Genomic DNA, 10014 nt, shown 5'->3' with positions numbered 1-10014 from the left:
CTCATACCATATACCAAGAAAAACTCCAAATGGATGCATGACCAAGATAGAAAAAGTCACATCACCAACACATTAAAGCAGTCACGAAATCGCCCTTTGGATCAACAGAGAGGGAAAGAGTTCATGACTTAACAACTAAGAGAGGATCACACAAGAAAAATGGACTGTTGTGAACAAGTACAATTAAAGAATTTGACCAAACAGATCTAACATAATTAAAATTAGATGGAAAATGAGCAGAGAGAGGAAAAAAAAACTTTGCAGTAAGTTTCCTTGATAAAAGTCTCAGATCTAAGATACATAAGGAGCGACTTCAAATTGGAAAGGCTAAGAGCTACTCTATAAAAGATAAATGGTTAAAAGATATGAACAATCAGTTTTCAAGAGAAGAATTTATCAACAACTCTATGAAGACAAATCTCTCTGTCACTAAGACCTGGAGAATTGCAAATTAAAGCAACTTGGAGGTTCTACCTCATCCCCACCAGAGGGTAGGGATGATGAAGGATGAGAATGACAACATGAGGGGCTGACAAATGACTCATGAGAAAACAGGTTCACTCTTTGCACTGACGGTTGAACTGTGAATTTGTCCAGCTATTCTGGAAAGCAATTTGGAACCATGCCCGAAAGTTCCCAAACTTCACAGACTCTCTCTTTGACCCAGCTGTGTCACTACTAGACCTGAGCTTCTCCAACCTTCCCTCCAGAAGAAATCAAAGGAGAAGGTTCCTGGGTACAAAAATGGGCATCACAGTTCTTTTCAGAGTAGCCCAAACTACAAAGAAAGAAAGAAAGTTGGAGAATGGCTCAATGCATGGTGGTATATGACGTTAGTAGGAAATTGTTATTCCATAAGAGATGATGAACTGGATAATTGCAAAGACTTCTATGAACTGATAACAAGGGATGTGAACAGAACTAGGAGAATGAGCGGTACCCTGGTGCTATAACAGAGACTTTATCATCTTGAAAGAAGTTAGAACTCTGATCAGTCCAATTATCTTTGCGTCTAAAACAATGAAGATGAAACATCTTCTAACTAAGAAGCGATGAGCACTCAATGAGAATGAAATATATAACTTTGGACACCGCCAGGGCGGGAATCTGTTTTGATACACTCAAGTATATACTAAACACTGGTTTTTGGTGGCTTTTATTTGGGGGCTCAATAGAGGAGGTAGGATTAGTGGGAATGGTAGTAGAAGATTCTGAGTCTAGATTTGAACCTAGGACCTCCCATCTCTAGGCCTGGCTCTCAGGCCACTGAGCCAACCAGATCCCTCCCCCCCACCCCCAGGTCTTTTGACATTGCATAGATACCGGGGGAAATATGCTGATTGACTGATTTCTTGGTTCTACATATCCTCAGTGGGATAAAAATGTCCTGCAGGCAGGAGATGTTTCATTTCTTTCCAGTTTTTTGTATCCTCAGTGCCTATCACAGTGTCTGGCATACAGTAGGAGCTTAATTAATGTTTACCAATTAGTTGGGGGTTTTAGGTAGTTTTTACTATCCCCATGAATAAACATAAATAAAAAATAAACATAATTTAGCAATTATTTGCTTTATACTTTTTTTCTTGTCTTTTCTTTTTTTTCCACTTTTGTCTTTCTCTATGCTTGCTTTCTCAGGATGCTCATGGATTTTTTTGGCTCCAAGACACTGCTAGAGAATATATGTGAGCCCATGACTATTACACAAAGTAGATTCTACTACTCTACCTGTAGAATGTGAGCTCCTTGAGGGCAGGAACTGTCTTTTGCTTCCTTTTGGGTTCCTAGCACTTAGCACAGTGTCTGGTGCATAGGAGGCCCTTAATAAATGTTTATTCACTAACTGACTATTGTCCCCCATTTTTCAGAGGAAACTGAGCTTCAAGTCTTGTTGACTCCAAGCCCAGCTCTCTATTGCCTATATCCTGCTCTGTTTTCAAAATGCCTTAATACATGTTTGCCAATTTTCACTGAATTGAACTCATTCATTCATTCATTCATTCATTCAAGAAAGTCTTATGAGTCCCTGCTCTGTGCCTAGGATCAGAGACTTAGAGCTGGGACCATAAAAGGTATTACCTCATCCAACCTCTTTCTTTCACAGATGAGGAGCTGGGACTCAGTGAACTTAAGTGACTTGCCCAGGATGGCGCTGTTGTACACAACTGAGCCAGAATTTGAACCCAGTTCCTCTTACAGGACACTAACGATATTGTCTGGGAATGTCTGAAGAATAATAACTTCAAAGCTTATGACTGAACTGTATCCAGGATGAAGTATTATGTCCTTCAGATTTCCACAGTGGCTGCTCAGGGCTTCTAACCACGTCCTCATTTTTTTCTATACACTATTAATATTTTTGATAAAGAGCCTCTTCATAATTTCCCAATGGGAGGCCATAATACTAAACCATAAAAAAGTGATAGAAAAAAAATAATTTAAAAAAACTAATTGGAATGGCTTGCAACCTTAGTTAGATCTCCATCAGTGATGACACCTCGTTGGAGGTGGTACGGGGTTCACTGATGCTGGTGTGGGGGGGGAAGATCATTGCCCTGGGAGGAATGACAGTGAAAAACTGATGGAGTCTTAGAGGAAGCAAGCACATTTACTGATCCTAATAGGATGTTTTTATGCCAGAGGAAGAAATTAATTAAATTTCTCATAATCAGCAAGGGAGGTAGAGGAGTTCTCTATGGAGAGCCAGGATGGCACGTAGGCAGCCCTGGGATGTGCTGGTGTCCCTGATATGTTAAAGGAGGACAGAGGCAGGTTCATTTTTGTCTTTGCATACCCAGTGCCTAAAACAGCGCCTGGAACATAGGAAGTCCTTCATAAACGCTGCTGGATTAGCTAAGGAAGACCTCAGAAACGATGGGTAGAATGTCTATCAGGATTAATGGAAGGCTATAAATAGGAATCACACAGGAGGAGATCTCCAACCCCCAGACCCCCCAAGGGCTCTCTCTTTCAATGGGAGTCCCTCCAAAATGTTACCTAGGCTAATGTCAAGCAGGATCTTTAAGAGGGTGCATCTGATGGATGAGGAAACACTGAAAATTGTTATATTACAATAGGGTTCAACTACTGCGCTGTTAAATATTCAAGATAAATGTCCTTCAGAGGACACGAGAGGCATTAAATTTATTAGAGGAACCTTTGAAAAATGGATCCCAGCAAATGTAGCCAAACCACTAATTTCTTTCCAATAAGAAAATGATACTTTGGTAAGCTGGACTCCTGCCATTGTCTGTAATAGATTTTCTCGACAATGCATGAGTGAGTTGACAAATGAAGAAACATTCACAACTACCCCATACTCTCTGGCGTGTGAGGCCTGGAGTCGTGGAAACCTTAGTTAATACCAATAAGCTTCTTTGAGCAATCTCAGACTACAAATACTTCCCACTTCTATGTTACTTTAAGTTCTATAAGGCACCTTCCTCAAAAAAAATCCAAGAGATGAGCAGTAAAAGTATCATTTTCCCCAGGTATCAGAGGTCATAGATACAGAAGTAGGAGGGAGCTTAGAGATTATCCTCCTCATTTTACAGAAGAAACAGGGATGCCTCAAGAGGCTGCCTTACCTAAGATGAGCCCAGCAATTCCAACCCAAGATTTCTTTGTGATTTTTTTTTGCTATATTTGTTACATTCTGATATCGACATATTGAAGTCCCCCTACTTGAATTACCTCTTTTTATCTTATATATTGTATTTATCTTATATATTGTATTTTTCCTTTAAAGCCTGCGTTGTGGGACTATTAATTACTTACAAATTTTAAATGATCCAATAGTGATAGTTGATTTATTTTTAAATTTTGCCTTTTCTTTCATTCCTAGTGGTGAGAAGAGTTTTTGGAACAGAGCTGGTGCCTTATGCATAAACCTGGAAAGATGTTAGATGCCCAAGTGGTAGTTTTGATAAACTGCTCAAGTTCCAGCATGAGCTTCTGAACTAAGTCCACCTGCCTCTCATGCATCGCACATTTTCCTATGAGGCTAGCTTCTATCTGTTCAGGAGTGGAATCAAAGCAGCGAATAGTTTCCGTCCTTTTTACTGGCTACCACTAAGTGACACACCTCACTGAAAACTATGGTGGAGTCCCTAGCATAACTCTCAGGGATGCTAAGCACATAAGTCTGAGATATGAGTGCTAACCTCCAGGGTACACTGGGAAAACAGGATAGTCAGATGTTAGATTTAGAGCTGGAAGGGAACTTGGAGGTTATCTAGTTCAGGCTTCTCATTCTAAAGATGAAGAAATTGAGGGACTTTTCCAAGGTCACACAGGAAGAACTAAGCTTTGAGCCCTGGTCCCTGGACTCCAAGGCCAGTATTATCTTTCCTACAGTGCCATCTTATGATGGTGGGAATGATAATATCAGGGACTTATTCATTCTTTTCTGCACCCACACAGCCTCATCATGAATCAGGAAAGAACCATGGGAACACTGAGAAAGAGTTGAAGCTGTAAAGGTAGACAGGACCTTGGGAATCATTGGGTTCAGCCTCTCAATCCAATTCTAAAGGCATGTATTAGGCACCTACTATATGCCAGACATTGCACACGGTCACTGAGAAGATATAGTCAGAAATGAAGCAGAAACTGCCCTCAAGTATCTTCTGTTCTCCTGGAGTTGGGGAGGAGACTGAGGTCCTAGGAAGGGAAGGGACCTTCCCAAGGTCACATATGTCATAAAGGGCAGAAGCAGTGGTCAAACCAAAATTCTGGATCCATTCTTGCTTTTACCCCACCTCTAAACTATACCATCTCTTTGTGAACAAGCCCAGAAGCCTCTGAAAGTTGTCTGGAAATAGCTCCAACTTCAGTTTGTCACACCATTGCCCCTCCCTCCTTTGCTCACTGGGTTTCTTAGCTAGTTCAAGTCCAAGGAACATTTAGAAAAAATAATGTCATTTCCTCTTTCTGAGCCTCAGTTTTCCCGCTGTAAAATGAAAGGAGGGAAGATGTTTTGGCCAGGTGGTCTCTGAGGTCCCTTCTAGCTATAAAGCTATGATTCTCTAATGCTATGCCAGGAAATAGTGGTGGCTTCCATGATAGTCCTTCCTTCCCACCCCCAAAGAAGAAGCAGAGCCCCCAACCCCCTCCTCTTCACAGTCAAAATGGCAGCACCGTTGACGCTGTTTATTAAGCTCTGAATCTCTAGGAATCATTGGTCTGAGGCCAGAGAAACTGAGCAATTAAAAAATCCACTGGGTGAGTCAACTAGCGTCTGTGTGCAAAGAAGAGACAGATCCCAGCAGTGAATACCCTGGAATGCATTTGTCTTGCCCTTCAGTATACCCAAGTGACTGCAGGGAGATCCCCACTGCCCTCTTGTACTGCTTGGATATGGCTTTAGTAATAACTGATATCTGTACAGCATGTTTCAGTTTGCAAAGCCCTTCCAGACATGATCTCATTGGGCCTCACAACAGCCTCAGGAGGTTTTACAGATGAGGAAACTGAGAAGCAGTGACTAGCCCAGGGTCACACGGCAAATAAATGAGAGAGGCCAGACTCCAATTCAGATCTTCCTGACTCCAGGGCCAACACTCGACCCACTACATCCCATTGCCTTTCTTTCTTAAAGCTGGCTTCCTCCAGCCCCGAGACTGTGAGAAGGGACTTGGAATTCCCCTCCTTTTGTTTTCATCTAATCAATCAGGGACCTAGAGGTCCTTTACCATTGACATGTGCCAGGATACACCCGCCCACAGTGAAAGGAAGTTGAAACCAACAAGACAAGAAACTGATCCCACAAGCCCTGGTCCCCCCCCTTACCCCCTTGGGCAGTGCCAGATAAATTAAGGAACTATGATTGGTTCCTGAAGATCTGACTGTGGAGAGCTAGTAGGTGGAGAAAACTGCTTATAAAGAGGAGACCAGGGGTCTGGAGGACATTTGGATTGAGGTTCGGATTTGGATTCTGAGTCTGGCAGTGGTGACTCTTTCTGAAGAGACTCTCCTGGACTTCTAGCCAGAGACTGGAACCTGAAGATTGACTCTTGCACTCTTCTGGCTGGAGATTGGAACCCTGTCAGTGGAAAGCTTTGATTTCATCAGAATAGCACTTAGTGTGGTAGGACAAGCAACTCTCTACCTCCTTCCTACATTTCCCTTTCTTTACTATCACTATTTTGATGTAATAAAGCTACTAAAGCTACTAGAAGCCTCATAATTTAATTTTAATTATTACAAGACCTAGGACCAAGGGGAACATAAAGGGAAAGCTAGAAAGGAAGAGGGTTACTCTAAGATAGAGCCCTGCCCCCTTTCACAAGCTCTTGACCCCACATGACAGAAACAGGGATCGTGGACAGAAGTTAGAAAGAAGCCAGTGATGTCAGGGGTAAACTTTGTTTTAATTTTTATTGATTAATTGATTTAGAATATTTTTCCATGGTTACATGATCCACGTTCTTTCCCTCCCCTCCTTCCCCCTCTCTGGTAGTCAATGAGCAATTCACTGGGTTTTACATGTGTCATTGATCAAGACCTATTTCCATATTATTAATATTTGCACTAGGGGGATCATTTAGAATCAACATCTCCAATCATATCCCTGCTGAACTACATGATCGATCATATATTTTTCTTCTGCATTTCTACTCCCACAGTTCTTTCTCTGGATGTGGATGGTGTTCTTTCTCATAAGTAGGGGGAATCTTCCTAACATTTTTTTTAATCCCAGAGTGAGATGGGCAGTCTGGGGAGGGGATGGGCTACAGGATCTTGAAGGTCTTGGAGTCATCACTGGATGATAGTTTGGGGGGACACTACAATGGGGTTGCCTTTCACAAACATGCTGAATGGAAAGATCTCTATAATATTTAGAAACCAAATGATTTTATGGGGAAAGGTAGTGCATCCTCTTGAGATCGATCATGTTGCATTGTTTCTCATCCCTAAAAAAAATAATAATGCATATTTTAAAATGTTCTTTGCTTTCAGAGACCCATCATCACTCCATGATCCTCTCATCTCCTGATGGTTTTTATGCCTTTATTACAATCTCATTCATGAATCAGGACTCCCTTACCTTACTGCATATAAAACAGAAAAGTTGAAAGACTTTTTTTCTGACTTTTGAAGTGGTTCATTCATTTGGGTATTATTCCGAATCAGTGACCATGATCATATTTAAAGATGAATATGGAGTGAACAGCAAGGGGGCTCAGTGGATAGAGAGCCAGGCCTGGAGACAGGAGGTCCTGAAGTTAAATTTGAAAACATACACTTTCTAGCTCTATGACCCTGGGCAAGTCCCTTAACCCCCATTGCCCACCCCTGACCACTCTTCTGCTTTGGAACCAATACATAGTATTGATTCTAAGATGGAAAGTGAGGATTTAAAAAGATAAATATTAGGGGCAGCTGGGTAGCTCAGTGGAGTGAGAGTCAGGCCTAGAGACGGGAGGTCCTGGGTTCAAACCCGGCCTCAGCCACTTCCCAGCTGTGTGACCCTGGGCAAGTCACTTGACCCCCATTGCCCACCCTGACCACTCTTCCACCTATGAGACAATACACCGAAATTAAGGGTTTAAAAAAAAAAGATAAATATTGAGGTAAGTGTTTCAGTGCCTCAGAGGCAGTGGATGAAGGCAGCAGGTGTTGACTGAGGGATGGACTTCTTGGTTCTCCAGGTTTTCTCTTCTGCTCACTTTGGGCAAAATAGTTTACATGCAAAGGATTGTGGGAAAAGAGATTCTCCACCCTCAAAGCTTTTTGCCTCCACCCTCCTCTTTCAAACTGCTCCATGATTTCCTCCAAGGCTCTATAAAACACTAAAGTCCTATATTCCATCCCAACTTCATCCTCATGATTTCAGAAACCACACCACTAGCCAAAAACAATTTCCCTTAAATTCCCAGAAGACAAGCAAATTCTTCTTTTACTACTTAAAGGCTTTCTTTCTTTTTTATTGTTTATTTATTAATTAATTTAAAATATTTTTCCATGGTTACATGATTCATGTTCTTTCTCTCCCCTCCTGCTTCCCTCCTCCTCCCTCCCTCCCATAGAAAGGTTATTTTTCTGATTCCAAATCTCAGGACTAATGAAGAAATCTGATCTTTATTTCCACATTCAGATAGGATAAAAATGCTTTTCTTTGGGATGGATGGATATGAAACAAGCATTGATTCCTAGCAGTGGAGTATGCATTAGTGATTTGGATTTCCCCTGGGATCTCCCAGAAGGTCATTTGAGCCCTAGTAACTCTTGGAGGCTAGGTGGTAAAGTGGAACGAGCATTGGGTTTAAAGTCAGGAAGACTCATCTTTGTGAGTTCAAATCCAACCTTGGAAACTTACTAGCCATGTGACCCTGAGCAAGTCACTTAACCCTGCCTCCTGCCTCCTGCCTCCGTTCCTCATCTATAAAATGAGCAAATGGAAAAACCACTCCAATATCTTTGACAAGAAAGCCTCAAATGGGGTCATGAAAAGTTTGAAACAATAATTCTTTTAGTCCACAAGGCAACCATTTGCTTTCTCATAACCCTTGCGGCAAAAAATACGCCTTCATTTTCCCCTCCTAAGAGGGACAATGGTGGAGAACATACAGCTCTTTCTTGTATACTCTGCAGTTAAGAATCAATGAAATTTTGCTCACATCTCACTTCCATTCATCCCAACATAATTATTTTCATAACATCTGAATTGGTGAGTGAAAACCCAGTGGGTTCTCTTGTTCTGGGTCCCAGGGACTGATGTCATCTAAGAGGAAAAGAAAGAAGCCTCTTGTCCTGTGGGGATTCAAAGGAATGGTTCTTGGCGAGCTCTCTGCTTTCTACGGCCAGCAGGAAGTTGGAGAGGAAATGGGACCGGGGTCTGAGCAAAGAGGAATTCTGGGCCTTGGGGATCATTTCCCCTCGAATATATTTTCAGGTAAACAATTTCACCTGACACAGCCAGGTATCGAGATGTGGAGATTGTTCAGCCATCATCTCATCCTGCATTCAGGTCACACTGTCTATGAGCCACTGCAGGGAACAGTGTTTTGGAGGATACCCGAGGCAAGGTTGTGCCCCCAAAGTACCAGAGCCCTGATGGACGCCCTCTTTTTCATCAATCCAAATCAATTAACATCCATTAAGTTCCTATTATGCATTAAGACAGTGTTCTGGGTGAATGATTAAGAGAGATGAGCCATACGTAACTCTGTACTCATTTCATGGTATGCTATATCCATTGCAATGGTCTCAAGTGACTTGTGAAAAAAAATTATTAAAAATGATTGGAATAGGGCATGGGGTCTGAGATGACCACAAGCTCAATAGGAGTCCAAGTGTGATGTCAGCTAAAAAAAAAAAAAAACAACTCATGTGATCTCGAGTTACGTTAAAAGAAGCACTGGGTGCAAATCACAGAAAATAACAGGCTCCCATAGTCTGCCCTGGTCAAATAGGTGGGTTATGTCCATTTCTGGGGGGTCAAAATTTAAGACAGACATTAGAGACTGGAGTAGGTTCAGACTAATGTGACCAGGCTGAAAAGGATAAGATTTATTTAGTGAAATGGCAATGTTTAATATGGGCAGCTAGATGATCCAGTGGATAGAGCAGGAATCAAGAAGACTCATCTTCTTGGGTTCAAATCTATCCTCAGCCATGAGCTAAAGAAGGAAATGGCAAACCATTCTAGGATATTTGCCAAGAAAACCCCAAATGGGTTACAAAGAGACAAGCATGAGTGAAACAACTAAATAACAATCACAACAATGTTTTGCAGGGAAAAGATCCTGAGGGTCTAGGATAGCAAGTTCCAATTATCTGAACAGCTATCATGTGGAAGAGGGAGGGAGAATATGCAATAGAAAGAACTCAGGGGGTAGCTAGGTAGAACAGTAAATAGAGCATTAGACCTGGAGCCAAGAAGATCTGAATTCAAATCCAGCCTTAAACACTTCCTAACTATGGGACCTTAGGTAAATCCAATTACCTAGCCCTTACTACTACTCTTCTTTCTCACAATTGATAGTAAAACAGAAAATAAGGGAAGGAGGAGGA

Source organism: Gracilinanus agilis, chromosome 4 (genome assembly GCF_016433145.1).
Source record: "Gracilinanus agilis isolate LMUSP501 chromosome 4, AgileGrace, whole genome shotgun sequence".
In the NCBI taxonomy this organism is placed as follows: domain Eukaryota; kingdom Metazoa; phylum Chordata; class Mammalia; order Didelphimorphia; family Didelphidae; genus Gracilinanus; species Gracilinanus agilis.
The sequence above is the reverse complement of the archived record's forward strand: the minus strand, read 5'-3'. Positions refer to the sequence as shown.